We start from the raw sequence: 15557 nt of genomic DNA, 5'->3' as shown, positions 1-15557 counted from the left end.
TAAAAAAAATGTGTTTCCTGTGTGCATTTGTACATTAATACCCTCGATAATTACTTACCACATGAATAAGGTCCATTGTGGTTAAGTTTAGATAGGGAAACATGGGGGTCGACGCATTTCGCAGGATCGCAGCTTCCTTAGGACCTCCTATCTCCTACACAAACATGAAGAAATCAATCAATGCTGAAAACAAAAATACATACTTACTTCACTGTACATTCAAAAATAGATGAACCTACAAAGATGATAAAGCATACATAAAATGCATGACATTGTATGGTTGCTGTCCCTGATGTGGGGAGGGAAAGGAGAGCGGGAGACACAAAAAAAACAAAACAAAGTTTACTACAATTTACAACATAAGGGTTTACTGTACAATTACAATACAATGTAATACAGTAGGAGTGAGAGGGCCCTGCTCATTGGGCCCCTTTCACACGGGCTTTCCGATCAGGTCCGCCTGTCAGTTTTTCAGGAGGACCTGATCAGATGCTCCGTGTACCTCTATGGAGCAGCGGATGTCAGCGGTGACATCTCCACTGACACCAGCTGCTCTCTGATCCTGTCCGTGAAATCCACACGGATGGAAACAATATTTTACATCTGTCTGGAGGACCGGATTGGATGAAAACGGACAGGAGGTCCGTTCTCATTCGATCTCCCATAGAGGAGAGTGAGGATCTGAGAGGTTTGTCTCTGCAAAGTAAGCAGAGACAAACCTGTCATCCCCCTGCTCAGTGGGGATCGGCGATCCCGCTGGGCAAAACAGGGTCCACCTGGCGGAAAGCCCATGTGAATGGACCCCTAGAGTTTATACAACCATACGTTTTCCTCTTCTATAGTTTACATTTGTAGTGTGTGTGAATGTGGGATTCCCAGAATCACAGTGCCAGTGGAGGGTTTCATTACAATAAATTGGTAAATAGTATACAGATGTGGGATTTTTAAGCGGTTGTATACCCTAAAAAAAATGGAAAAAAAAACCTGCAAGACAATGGCATAATGTGCTAGTATGCATAGCATATTAGCACAGTATGACATTTTTATCTTAGAACAAAGCCCCCACAGCGGTGCCCGGTCACTCCTGAGGGGGCTGACTTGTTCCACCAGTGTTTCTTCCGGGTTCGCGGGCGCTCGGTGCTGGAGCCGTGATGACATCACCCCTGCGGTTCTGGCATGAAGCTCTAAAGATCCGACACGATATGCCGGACCTTCAGAGTGCATGTGCTGCTGACGTCAGTGGCTGCATGCAGGGTGAAAATCTCCTAAACCGTGCACGTTTAGGAGATATTCTGTTTACCTATAGGTAAGCCTTATTAAAGACTTAGCTGTAGGTAAAAATAACAAAGTATAAGGTATACAGCCGCTTTAGGTACCCCTCCAATGGACACAAACACTTCACATATTATGGGAAAAATTTGTATCCATTGGAGGGGTGGTTAAAATCATACTATTTATCTGTATACTATTCCTCTTCTATAGTGTGGGAGCAAATTCTGAAACTATAATTTATTGTCAGCAATGTGGAAGCAGAGGCACCTGCACTACAAACATTTCATGCCAACTGCTCTCCGCTGCTATATCACTATTGATCGCTAGGGGGAGCGTAGTGCGGCTTGAAACAGAATCTTTGAGCTGCGCATGCCCAATTTGCCATGTTGCCGAGGATTAGGACAGCTGTCTCCGCCTCCATTTTGTTGAAGCCTAACATCCTGGCTTCTGCTGGTGGAGTATTTAAAGGGGGGAGATGACAGCTGCTGACGGAGCGGGGGAGTGAATACCTGGTAGGTTTCGGCGCAGGGCTGGGGTGAGGTGGACCTGTACACAATGTAATAGTGTGCTGTCAGTCCTCATAGTGGGACGTCACTGATAGGAGAGGGACAGGCAGAGGGAAACTTCTAGCAGCTGGTGATTTCATCTGCTTCAGGAACTTTTGTCTGTACAAGGTGCACTGCTGACAGCTATTGTATACACACTTCAACCTATGGCCCTCCAGCTGTTGCAGAACTACAAGTCCCAGGAGAATTGCAAGCCACTGACAGTTACAAGCATGACTCCCAAAATTAGAGGCATGATGGGACTTGTAGTTCCGCAACAGCTGGAGGACCACAAGTTCAGCACCTATGCTTTACAGTCTGATTGTACAATCACCTTTAGATCTACCAACAGCTATGTAGTGCATAGGGCTGCCCTGATTGGGCAGATGAGGTAGGTCCTCATATTATACTGTCCTGGTAAATCTGAAGTAGATTGTACAGAGATTGCGTAGTGCATTGCCAGTTTAATGCCCCATTTACACCTAAGCAATTCGAATTGCGGATGGAATCGCCGCAATTATTCCAAATAGCGGCAAAACTTGGGGCGCGTTTGTGATGCCATTACGTCTTAATGGGACTCCAACCACAGTGTGATTTTGCTGCAAGCTTGTTGCTCGAAAAGGAGCAGGAGCTTCTTTTTGGCGACAGCGGTGCAATTTGCCGCGCCAAAGTTGCACTGCGATTGGGGTGCCATTTAGAAGTAATGGCTTTCCAAACGCTTACAGCATTTTGCTGCAATTTGGGAATGCGGGAAGTATTGCAGCAATTCAAATCGCCTAGGTATGAATGGAGCCTTGGGGTTCCCACTGAGCTGGTATGAATAACCAGTTAAAGCGCTTGTATACCTCACTTAACCTCCCTGGCGGTATGATTCCTTTGGATTTTAGGTGCTGAAAGCGGTACCATTATTTTGCATGTAATTCTTGTGAATGAGCAGCCCAAACCAACTGTATACATTTATTATATATATATGTGTGTGTGTGTGTGTGTGTGTGTGTATATATACATAAAAAGTACAGTAAAACTGCAGGAAAGGGCACTGGGGGGCAATGTAATGTGATTTTATTTTATTTTGAATGGTATCAGTGTGTTTGGTGTGTTTTACATTTGAATTTGCTGCCGGTTCCACCCCCCCCTGCGAACGTCACGTCGCTGGAGACAGAAGCCGGGGCTCGCAGACGATCGGGAGGAAGCTCCGCCGCCACATACCGCCAGCATTCTTTGCTGGATCCTGGAGAAAAGGTAAGTAAAACCTCTACCAGGATCCAGCAATCTTCCTAGCGGTACCCCGAGTGTGGCTCAGGGTTACCGCTTTTGGCTCTAAAATCTAACCCCGAGCCACGCTCGGGAATACCGCTAGGAAGGTTAATAAGGCTTATCTGTAGGTAAAATGAATATCTCCTAAACCTGCACGGTTTAGGAGTATTTCACCCTGCATGCAGCCGCTGACACCAGTGGCACATGTGCTCTGAAGGTCCGGCATATCGTCCCGGAACGAAGGGCTTTTTTGTGGCTCCAGCCACTCACTGCGCCAGAGCCTGCGGACCCGGAAGAAATGCTGAGGGAACATGTCAGTGACCGGGCACCGCTGGGGCTTTGTTCTAAAGTAGGTATGTCATATTGTGCTAGTATGTTTTTTTTTTTTTTTTTTTTGTTGTTTTTGTTTTTTTACAGCGGTTTACTACCGATTTAAGTGTTTGGTAAACAATAGGAGCTTTGTTAGTATGGGCTCTTTCACATGGGCGTTTCGTATGCCCGTTTTTCATTCCATCCGTTTGCGGATGGAAAACGGACATAATGTATCTCTATGTAAATACGGATGTCATCGGATGATCATCCTCTGACATCCGTTTTTTGTCAGTTCAGTTCAGTTTTTTTGAACGGAGGAGAACCCTATTTTTTCTTCCTTTCAAAAAACGGAACGGAAGCAAAAACGGATGTCAGTGGTGTCATCCGCAGACATCCGTATTTACATAGACATGCATTATGTCAGTTTTTCATCCGCAAACGGATGGGATGAAAAACGGACATACGGACCGGATGACACAAGTGTCATCCGTGTCCGTTACAAAAAAAAAAAAAAGGACCTGATGGGGCAAAAAAAAAAGGAACGCCCGTGTGAAAGAGCCCTAAATCGTACTTTAAGCCACTTGACCATCAAAAGGTTTTCCCCCTTCATGACAATGTCATTTTTTGCTATTCAGCACTGCACTACTTTAACTGGCAATTGCACAGTCATGCAACAACTGAACACGTATAACATTTATATTTATTTATTTAAAGAGGAAGTAAACCCTCCTCTGCAAGTTGTACCTATAGGTAAGCCTATGATAAGGCTTACCTATAGGTACTGTAAATATCTCCTAAACATGCACTGTTAAGGAGATATTTCCCCAGTCATCCTCCAGGACGGTCACATGAGAGATAGGCTCCACCTCCTACAGGAAACACAAGCAGACAAGTTTAAAACAAGCCGCCCTAGGCTGCCCCTTCAGTTCTTGTGTTTCCTGCGTCCCGCAAACACAGCACCAGGGGATATCTCCCCAGTTTGTTTTTTTTCAGGACCTGGAAACAGGTTCTTATTACCCAGGGCAGGCGTCCCTGAGTACCCCTGAGACCAACTGAACATGACTGGCGAGGCCGTCAGTCCCAGGCACAGGAAAGGGGGACAAAAAGTGGGGGGGCACAGCCCCAACACAGAAACCCCACAGCAACCTTCCCCTGTGACAGGTAAGCTACAGAGGAAGGACCAAAAAAAGAGGGTTTCCAAAAGAGGCCATCCCCGCTTTAGGCTAAGTAGGGGATGGCTACACAGCCCTGACGCCACTCACCGGGACTCCAGGCGGTTCTCCCCGGTGTAGTCGGCATTTCGGCAGCCTCCGGGCAGGGCTCAGGGAGATGACAAACATCTCCCAGCGCAAACAGCAAAACTCTCCTGTCTTCCGGGACGCCGGGAGCGGAAGTGACCAAGATGGCGCCCGCACAGGAAGTGCCTCGGCAGCCATCTTGGAAAAGGCAAACTATGCGGCCGGCCTTTTCGGCAGCCCCGGAGGGGGGATTCAGGTAAGAACACGGCGGTTCGATTCCAGCGGTAGAGGGGAATAGCCCCTTCGCTTCGGATACCATCGATCATGATGCCCCTCGCGACCGGCCCCAAAACAAACAGCCGAACGGACAGGGAGCGAGGCGGAAGTGACATCACCAAGATGGCGCCCGCACAGGAAGTGCCTCGGCAGCCATCTTGGCTTAGGGAAAATCACAGTACAAACTGTAGTAAATGCCCTTAATTCCACTGGGCGGACCCGGGGACCGTTTTGGCGCGAATTTTTAAACATAAAAAGCAACCCAAACAAAGCAGCAGCGGTCACCTCAGGAGAATACAACTGTACAAATCCTGCAGTGAACCCCTCCAGGCGGCACAATGGCGGAGGACCGTACCATATTGCCAGAGGCTGCAGAACCCAGCCCCAGCTCTCACTCGGTAAGTGAGCAAGGGGCAAATAGAAAAATGAAGGGACTCACAGAAGTAAGGCTAAATTGATTACCCCTGATTTTTCTTTTACTCCCACCTACTCTTCCTCTCTCCCCTACTTTCCGCCTGCATCCCTACAGACCAAATGCCAGGAACAGACGGTCAGTCCAAATAAGCCAAAAAAGAGAAAATACTGCCGCACATGCGGCACAAAACTGCCAACAGAAAGTGACAAACTTTTAGGCAGTAAATGCATTAAAAAGATAGTCAACGAGGAAGCAAGCCCATTAGCTAAGGATCTTTCGGATTTCAAGAAAGAAATGACAGCCACAATGCAGTCCCTGCAGGCTACAATTAATGCCATGAAAGGAGAAGAACAGCCCTCCACGGCAGCAAAAGGCAAAACCCCTAAACCCAAGGGGAAACCCAAACCGATACCCCAACCAAGCTCCTCCGATTCGGATTCGGAAGAGGGGGAATTGCTTGACGAAAGCAGCTCTGATTCAGAGGATGATCCGGGAACGGCCGAAACTCAAAGAACGACTAAACACCTGTTCCCGGCGGAGGAAACTGAAAAATTACTACAGGCCATATACATAACCGAAGACATCCCAGAAACACTCCCCACAGTCTCCATCAGGGATAGACTTTACAGGGGACTCCAGGAAGAGAAATGCAGAACGTTTCCGATACACCAGGCAATCAAGAACATGATAGAGAAAGAATGGAAGAATCCTGAAAATAAACTTTTCTTTCCCAAGGCGCTGAAGAGACGATTCCCATTCGAAGAGAACCAGATCACCGCGACCAAATGCCCGAAACTGGACGCATCTTTGGCGAAAGTTTCGAAAAGATCGGATCTATCCTTCGAGGACATGGGTCAACTAAAAGACCAAATAGATAAAAAAAAAATGGAGGTGGTACTACGGCGAGCCTATGAGGCAGGGGCTGCGGGGTTTCAGCCCAATATCGCGAATACTTGCGTGGCCAGAAACGTTTCATTCTGGCTGGAACAACTCAGAAGTCATCTGAGCAAGGTTCCAGGGACAGAAGAAGCCCTGGACTCCCTCCCACTCATCGAGAAAGGAGTGGCATACATGGCGGATGCCTCGGCAGAAGCAGTCAGATTCACCGCCCGAACAAAGGGCTTAATAAACGCAACCAGGAGAGCACTATGGCTAAAGACCTGGGAGGGCGACTATGCTTCAAAGAACAAGCTATGTAACATCCCCTTTGACGGCAACCTACTCTTCGGCTCAGAGTTAGAGAAAGTGCTAGAAAGGTCAGCCGATAAAACAAAGGGCTTTCCGTTCAAAAAACCCAAACAGGGGGAAAAACAGTCCTTTCCTCAACCAAGACGAGAAAACCAGGCGAAAAGGGGAAGACCCCAGACCCAACGCCGGTGGAACTTCAACCGGAACAAGGGCAGGACCAATTTTCTGTTCCCCAAACCCGCATCCACTAGCAAAACCCAATGACGCCAGCCGGACGGCGGTGGGGGGCAGACTACGTCATTTCCTCCCACAATGGAAAACGTTTTGTTCAAATCAATTTATTTTACAGATAATTGCACTGGGTTACATGATAGAATTCGAATCGGCACCCCAGTACACGTTCAAAACTACAAAGGTCCAAGCAGGATCAAGGGGAAAAAAACTCATGTACCTAGAAATCTAAAACTAATTCTAAACGAAGGCGTGATAGTGGAGATACAACCAACACCTCACACCAGAGGACATTACTCTCACATATTCATCAGAGAGAAACCCTCGGGCAGGTCTCGTTTAATTCTGAATTTAAAGAATCTAAACAAATCCATAAAATACAGAAAGTTCAAGATGGAAACCATCTCCTCGATAAGAACAATTCTACCACCAGCAGCCTTCCTAGTAACACTAGATCTGAAGGACGCTTATCTTCACGTGCCAATCCATCCCGACCACCAAAAGTTCCTGCGTTTCGCCACACAGGATGGCGCGAAAACACGCCATTTTCAATACCAAGCGCTCCCCTTTGGCATCTCTTCCGCCCCACGCATTTTCACCAAAATAATAGCGGAGGTAGTGCAGGAACTGAGGTTAAAGGGAGTCCAGATAATCCCATACCTGGACGACTTCCTAATTTATGGGGTCTCCAGAGAAGAAACCCTGGCAAACCTACAGAAGACAGAAGAGTCTTATCTGGGGTGGCAAATCAACTTAAAAAAATCAAGCAGAGTTCCCTCCCAAGTGACCACGTTCCTGGGTTACACCATCAACACCATAGAACAGAAAATTATCCTCCCAGAGGAAAAAATAATGAAGCTGGGCAACAAAGCAAACCAACTCATAACCGAAAAACGGGGGAAAAGGAGAGCAGTCATGTCACTCCTAGGACTGATGGCGACAGCAATTCCGGCGGTTCAGTGGAGCCAACTGCATATGAGAGCTCTACAACACCATCTGCTGCAAGGCTGGAACAAAGATCAAGACTCCCTGGAAGAAGTCATCTCAATCCCAAGAACGGTCAGGGGAACCCTAAACTGGTGGACCAGGAAGCTCACCCTAGGAAGAGGCAGACCGTGGCTACCACACACACAAGTTCGGGTCACCACGGACGCAAGCGCCTCAGGGTGGGGAGCACATATAGGGCAGCAAGTCAGACAGGGGCTCTGGGAACCCCAGCTAGCAAGAGCATCTTCCAACCTGAGAGAATTGTCAGCAGTATGGGAGGCCCTGCAGGCATTTCAGGAGATAATACTAGGAAAACATGTCCAGATCCTGTCGGACAATGTAACGACTGTGGCTTACATCAACCACCAAGGGGGCACAAGGTCAAAAACCCTAATGAAGACGGCATACTTGCTCCTCTCCTGGGCAGAAATACACCTCCAGTCGATATCAGCAATACATATAAAGGGCTCACTCAACACGCTAGCAGACATACTAAGTCGACAAAAGCTAGACCCATCAGAGTGGGAGCTGAACAGGGGGGTTTTTTCCCGAATAACCAAAAGGTGGGGAACCCCGGAGGTAGACCTCTTTGCCTCGGCAAGCAACAGGAAGACAAAGCAATACTTCTCCCTAAAGAGGGAGACAGACTCCCTAGGAGTAGACGCACTGGGCTTCCCATGGTCTTTCGAACTAGGGTACGCTTTTCCGCCCATACAGCTAATCCCCAAAACACTTTGGAAGATACGGACGGAGAAGGCGAGGGTAATCCTCCCTACACCCTACTGGCCAAAAAGGTCTTGGTTCTCGGTCATGGGAAACATGACAGAAGAAAAACCCTGGGCCCTACCAATACAAGAAGATCTTCTCCTACAGTCAGGAGCTTACTACCCCATCTCCAAACCTTAAAGTTGACAGCCTGGCTGTTGAACGGGGCATCCTACGGGGAAAGAGACTTACCCCAAGGGTGGTAGAAACTCTGCTGAAAAGCAGAAAACCGGTTACGCAAAAAATTTACTGGAAAATTTGGAACAAATATTCTGATAACATGCGCCAGAGGAACAAAGACCTACACAAGGTCGGCACGGTACTAGAATTCCTACTAGACGGAGCCGAAGCAGGGCTGGCGATACGCACCCTTAAAGTGCATACGGCAGCTCTGTCTTTCTGGACGACCAACTCAGCGTAAACCCGCTAATCAAACGATTTTTCAAATCAATTGCAAGAACACGATCAGTGCAAACCACAAAGGTGGCCCCATGGGACCTCTCTGGTACTCAGGGCACTTACCCAAGCACCTTTCGAGCCAATTTCGGAATCCTCCACAAAAAACCTAACACTGAAAACGGCTTTCCTGGTGGCAATCACGTCAGCCAGAAGGGTCAGTGAAATCCAAGCTTTTTCCATAAAAGAACCGTTTCTTACGGTCTTCCCAGACAAGCTGATACTCAAAACGGATCCACTGTTCCTCCCTAAAGTCTCTTCAGACTTCCATCGTACACAAGAAGTCATACTACCATCCTTCTGTCAAAACCCAACAAACCAGGGGGAAGAAAAATTTTCAACCCTGGATGTCAGGAGGTGCACTTTGGCCTACCTTGAAGCCACCAAACAATTTAGAAAATCCTCAAATCTGTTTGTACTATTTGGAGGTACACAAAAAGGAAAAACGGCATCTAAAAGTTCCATTGCAAGATGGACCAGGAATGTAATTAAAATAGCCTACGACAGCCAGGAATCAGCTAGACCAACAAACATAAAAGCTCATTCCACACGCTCCATAGCCACTTCATGGGCAGAAAGAGCTGGGGCATCCATTGATCAGATCTGCCGAGCAGCCATCTGGTCCAGCGACTCCACGTTCGTGAATCACTACAGGATCGACCTGGTCTCTGCCCAAGACCTAACCTTTGGTCGTAAGGTCCTGCAAGCGGTAGTCCCACCCTAGGTATGAATCTTTGGGGTCTCATGTGACCGTCCTGGAGGATGACTGGGGAATAAGGGAGTTATTACCTGATAGCTCCTTTTCCAGGAATCCTCCAGGACGGTAGACCCCCACCCTTATGGAAATGAGATACTAAGTCCATATATCAGCACATGTGTGCTGGACGACAAGGAAATCTTTATACAACTTAAGGGGCAGCCTAGGGCGGCTTGTTTTAAACTTGTGTGCTTGTTTCCTGTAGGAGGTGGAGCCTATCTCTAGTGACCGTCCTGGAGGATTCCTGGAAAAGGAGCTATCAGGTAATAACTCCCTTATTACTTTGCATGAAGCCAGTGACATCACTGGCGCATGCGCTCTGAAGGAACGGCCGCTCATGCCGTCCTTCAGAGCCCTGTGCTGTGACCGTCGGCTCCCGCGCGCATGCGCAGTGATGTCATAGTGGCTCCAGCCAATCAGGTGGCCGGATGCCGCAAACCCAGAAGAAGGGCGACCGAACATGTAACCCGTGAGAGAGGTGAGCGGGTGGCACTGTGGGGGCTTCGTTCTAAGGTAAGTATTTCATATTGAGATGCATACTAGCTCATTATGTGTTTGTCTTTCAGGTGTTTTTTTTTTTTTTTTTTTTTTTTTTCATTTTCTGAGGTTTACAACCTCTTTAAGGTACTTGTATAGCACCATCAATTTACACATATTTATTATGCATTCACATCAGTCTCTGCCCTCAAGGAGCTTACAATCTGAGGTCCCTAACTCCTATTTATGCATGCACATACTAGGGTCAATTTACCCTACTGGCATGTCTTTGGAGTGTGAGAAGAAACCTGTGTACCTGGAGGAAACTCACGCAGGCACAGGGAGAACATGCAAACTCCATGCAGGTAGTGCCGTGGTTGGGTTTCTAACAGATGACCCTAGTGCTGCCAGGCAGAAGTGCTAACCACTTAGCCACTGTGCTATATGGTTTATTTTCATATCGTTGTTGTTAATATTTTTTCATATTATTATAACAAAAAAAGGCCAAACATTTTGAAAAAAAGTAAGACATTTTCTACTTCCTGTTATAAAGCAAATAATAAAAAATATCAAAATTTCTTCCTAAATTTAGGCCAAATGTGTTTGGTTAAAAAAAAAAAAAAAAATCCCAATATGTTTATATTGATTGGTTTGTGTGAAAGTTATAGCGTTTATAAACTATGGGGTGTGTGTGTGTGTGTGTGTGTGTATATATATATATATATATATATATATATATATATATATATATATATATATATATATTGCAATTTATGTAGCTATAGACCCTATACTGTAATGTCGGTGATCAGCGACTAATAGTGTGACTATGATAGGGTGGCGGACAATCTGGCACTAACAGACACTAACTGAAACTGATGTCACTAGGGACACTAATACAGTGACCAGTGATAATACTGTACACGAACACTGTGCTAATGACACTGGCTGGGAAGGAGTTAACATCTAGAGGCAATCAGTAGGTTGACTGTGTGCCTAACAGCCAGATTGCTGTTCCCTGTACACAGAGTTCTGTGTGTTTGTAAACCCAGAACTTTTTGTGTGATTGGACACAGCCGATCAGGGGGTTTTAGCTAAAATCATTGGCTGAAATCCACTGGCAAAAATGCGCTGTGTCCAATTATGTACGTTGCCGAGCCTCCGCCTGCCTCCCGCTTAATGGATATATACTGTGAGCGCTCAGCAGGAAGTTAATATGCGTGTTTTTGCTAATGATTGTTTATTTTTAGGGTGGGAAGTCTGGTTGAAAAGCTCCATTGTTTACATTCCTGTACTGGCTAGTTTCTGGGACACTCGCCCTCCTGTATCATAGGAGCGAGCATCTCCCTGCTTGAAAAGACGTGCAATGTGCAGTGTTCTGTCTTTCTGCTTCTACAATAGGAGAAAAGAGAACACATTGTGGGCGCACAGCGTTTGAAAAGAGTAGTCACTAGGCAGGATGGGAATGTAAACAATGATGGGAGTATTTCAGCCAGGCCTCACGGGGAATAGAAAATCTCCTACAGGTAGTAAAGGGGCTCTTGTCTGCATTCTCACTTTATTGGAAAGGTGTGCCAAAGGTGAACATGGCCTTTAAAGTGTTACTAAAGGTAATTTTTTTTATTTAAAAAAACAAACATGTTATACTCACCTGCTCTGTGCAATGGTATTGCACAGAGCAGCCCCGATCCTTCTCTTTTTTTTTTTGGGTCCCCTGCCAGAAATCTTGACTCCTCCTCCTGCTGTTTGCATATGGGGGGGGGGGGCACACGATGTCTGCTCACTCCTGAGCTGTGTGTCTATGGAGTCGTGCGGCCAAGGCACACACAGCTTAGCTTATCCCCACCACGCACTTCCTCCTCGGTGCATTTGATTGACAGCAGCAGGAGGTTAGCTGTTTGAACACTAGAAAAAAAATGAGGGCCATCTTACACTGGCTGCGTCTGTTCTGATCAGCAGGGGATCCCCAATGAACAGATCACCCCCACCCCCCAGCTGATTTGGAGCCAGATGGTATGGATGTCATTTTCATGATATCTGTGTCCATTCAGTTTTTACGGCTGGAGATTAAAGGAAGCAGAAATTGAATGGATGTGCATCCGTTTTACGTCCTTTTACCCCAGATCCGACCGTTTAGGCCTGGAAAATGGGAAAAAGTCTGCTGATCTTTTTTTTTTTTTTTTTTTTTTTGTTTTCTCAGAGGCAAATGGATGTAATCAAATGCACGTTCCTATTACATCTGCCTGTCTATAGACTAACATTGAGCTTCCATTCAGATCCTCTTGAATAACTGACCTGATCTGATCAGAATGCCCGTGTGATGGGGCCCCCCTTGTCTCGTCAATTTTGATGGTCTGCAGATGCAGCCTTAACTGTTGCCCCCCCCCCCCCCCCCATCCCCAGCTGCTATGTATTCCAGATCACTGATAGCTGGATCCACATTCTCCCTCACTCCTCTTTCCTGTACCAGTGTTCTATATCTACCAGAGAGGAGGAGGAGTGCTGTGTACTGGCCGCCTATGGGGTGTGCTCCAACACATAACATCCTGCTTGGTTATTGGCTCAGAGCACACAGAAAGTTTCATCTGTGGCTGGCACTAAGCAAATTTCTCTCCCAGCTGTGTGGTGTCTGTGTCCCATCTCCAGCAAGTAAGTTTAATACTTTGTCAATATTTTGTGTGTTTTCCGAGTGTTTGCTGCATATTATTTGCAGCCTTGGAGTCCTGCTATCAAGATACAGAATCTTAGGATCTCCCATTTCTTGTCAGTGTTTGTTCAATTCTTTTGCTTCAATGAAGGGAATCTTTTGTCAGTAAATGTTGGGAAGGTATTATTTTTAGGGCCCATTTACACCAGAAACTGTTTGCTGTGCATTTTTGCATGCGCATTGTCATGCATTTGAGGTGCGTTTTTATGCACGTTTACATATTTACAATGTAGTTTTCCCCAAACGTTTGCCCTTTGCTGTCACTTTCTTTCTTTGGCCTTTTATGTGTGCTGCAGTGTGTTTGCGCATGTTTTTGTGCGTTTGCAAAGTGGAAAAATGCAACTTAGTGCCCCCCCTTTTTTTTTTATTTCTTTTTAAAATACACTGCACTGTAATAGTGTTCACTATGCCCATAAGTTAACCTGAATTTTGGACTGTCTATGCACTGGCAAAGCAGACCTACTAGATGGGGCGGTCGGAGACCGCAGACCTACTAGATGGGGCGGTCATACATATACATACTGTAAACATTCCACTCTGAACACCAAGCATTGCATTTATGTGCTGCATTCTGATTCAGTCTTTGCATTAACTACTCTCTCTGTACTGCTCCACTCTGTATGCTGTGCTGTAGGTTACTTAAGCCCCGTACACGCGTACCGATTGTCGGCCGTAAATATTCGGCCGACGACCGATCGGCCGATTGTAGGCTTGTTAGTATGATGCTTCCGACAGCCGACAGCGCATTTTCGGCCGAACAGAATCTGTCGTGCAGGCATTAAAATTTTTGTTGGCCAACACCAGAACGGCCGATTGTTCGCCAGTCGGTACAGATTTCGGCCGACAGACAGCAGATTTGCAAGACTGGGCATGCTCAGAAAAGAAAAAACACAAGGAAAGTTAACCATCACATGACATCACTTCTGCAGTCGGCTGTTGTTGGCCGACAAAATTCGTGTGCAGTCTTTTGCACTTTTCAGCGGACACGACAGCCCTGGACAAAATACGGCCGATCGGTCGGCCGACGATCGGTACGTGTGTACGAGGCATAACCCTACACTGCTCCACTCTGTATGCTGTGCTGTAGGATACTTACCCTACACTGCTGCTTTTTGTACACTGTACTGTATGGTAAATTCCCCAAATTGTTTCACTTTTTTCACCCTCTGTTCATTATATATTGCTCCACTCTGTACATTTTCTTCAAGTGCATTATATGAGGCATTCTTCTCCTTTCTGTATACTGTGCTATACAGTATGTTGCAGTGAGCTAAAAAGTATTTGTTCCCCTGCTGATTTTGTACATTTGCCCACTAACAAAGAAATGGTCTGTCGAAAATACATTCCCAAACATTTTACAACACCTCTTAGTTAGAGAGGGTGCTTGCAGTAACATTCACCCTATTTATCAAAGGGTACATTGTACCTTCTCTGTACAGTCACCTACATTCTAAAATGGTGTAGTACCCTACAGGTAGGGGCTTGTCTGCCTAACAGCAGGGCCGTGTTTCTCTTTGCTAGGTAGGTTGTCATGGTTTCCAAGTGAGTCTCCCCACTGGCTTTATTAGGGGTTTCTGATAGGGCAGTGGAGGAAACCCAATCAGGGGACACATCCAAGCTGTAACTACCCCAGAAGGCAGAATATGCTGCAAAGGATTCTGGAAGTGGGTATAAGTTTGGGGGAAGTGCATGGCACAGTGTCTTTGGCGGGAGCAGAGTCCCAGGAAGGAGTGTGGCTGTCTCTCCTCCTGTCTGAGGAAGCGGATGTCTCGGGGTGTCGCCTGAGTATCCAGAGAGTGCTGAGTTGAGCTGAGAGATCCGGTGTGCCGAAAACCAGCAGAGAGAGAGAGAGGGGTCCAGTCCCTGGAAAGCCTACACAGGTTGTGAGTACCGAGGATTGCCCCTGGGGTTTGCCTGAAGTTAGAGGAGACCACTCTGGAGGAGGTTCTGGCATCCAGTGGCAGCTAGCTGTAAAGGGGGTACCTAGGTTGAGGACCCTGAAGTAGTAGAGGGGGTACATAGTCAGTGGACCCTGAGGAGCTTAAAGTGTAAAGGGGGTGCCTGCGTTTTGGGCCCTGAAGTGTACAGAGCATCAGTTGAGAGTTGCAGCTATACAGTAATTCACAGCAAGCTACCTCCAGCCAGTGCCAGGCTGGAGAGAGTGGTCAGAGACTTTGCATTGCAGCAATGTTGGTAGTTCCATGCTCCACAGTTCTGAGTCTTCTGGACCAAGAGTCGAGGATTCAGCACTTCTGTCAAGTTACAGTGTGTTCCAAGCCTCAGTGAACGCTGGCTAGCGTCGGCTGGCGTCAACAGACATTTTCCTAGATAAAGTCCCGAATTGTATCTAGTTTAGCCTAAAGAAGTATCCCACTCATTCCCTTCTCCCATCCCCTTATCTACAATAAAACCACAAAACAAAGATGCCGGAGTTGTCAAAGTGTCAGTTCTCACACCCAGGGTCACAGCTCACATGGGCTGGAGAGGTAACCGGTAACAATGGCCGACCCACATCAGGCCACAGGCCTGGAAAACCTGCTACAATAGAATTAGCCTAAGCTGAGCTGTTGAAACCTTGCATTTTAGAATGAAAACCTTTTACCATGTAGCTCCTTTTTAAAAAGGGTGATTGTTGGGTTAATGATGGTTGACAGTGCAGCGAATCGGTGATAAA

At 46.7% G+C, this 15557-nt stretch overlaps 1 protein-coding gene across 2 annotated transcripts in view; it reads left to right on the top strand.

Moving 5' to 3' along the window:
* Positions 1-1659: 1659 nt before the first annotated feature.
* ALDH9A1 (aldehyde dehydrogenase 9 family member A1) overlaps positions 1660-15557 on the top strand; it is a 96584-nt gene continuing 82686 nt past the window's right edge. Inside the window, exon 1 of one of the 2 annotated variants that reach the window (XM_082265908.1) lies at positions 1660-1784. The gene's annotated coding sequence lies outside the window, so the exon portion shown is untranslated. Of the gene's footprint in view, positions 1785-12675; positions 12826-15557 lie in introns of those variants that run through there. The other variant, XM_082265907.1, reaches the window with a different exon arrangement.

Source organism: Pelophylax lessonae, assembly GCF_965119305.1.
Source record: "Pelophylax lessonae genome assembly, chromosome: 8".
NCBI lineage: Eukaryota > Metazoa > Chordata > Amphibia > Anura > Ranidae > Pelophylax > Pelophylax lessonae.
This window is presented reverse-complemented; position numbering and strand designations above follow the sequence as displayed.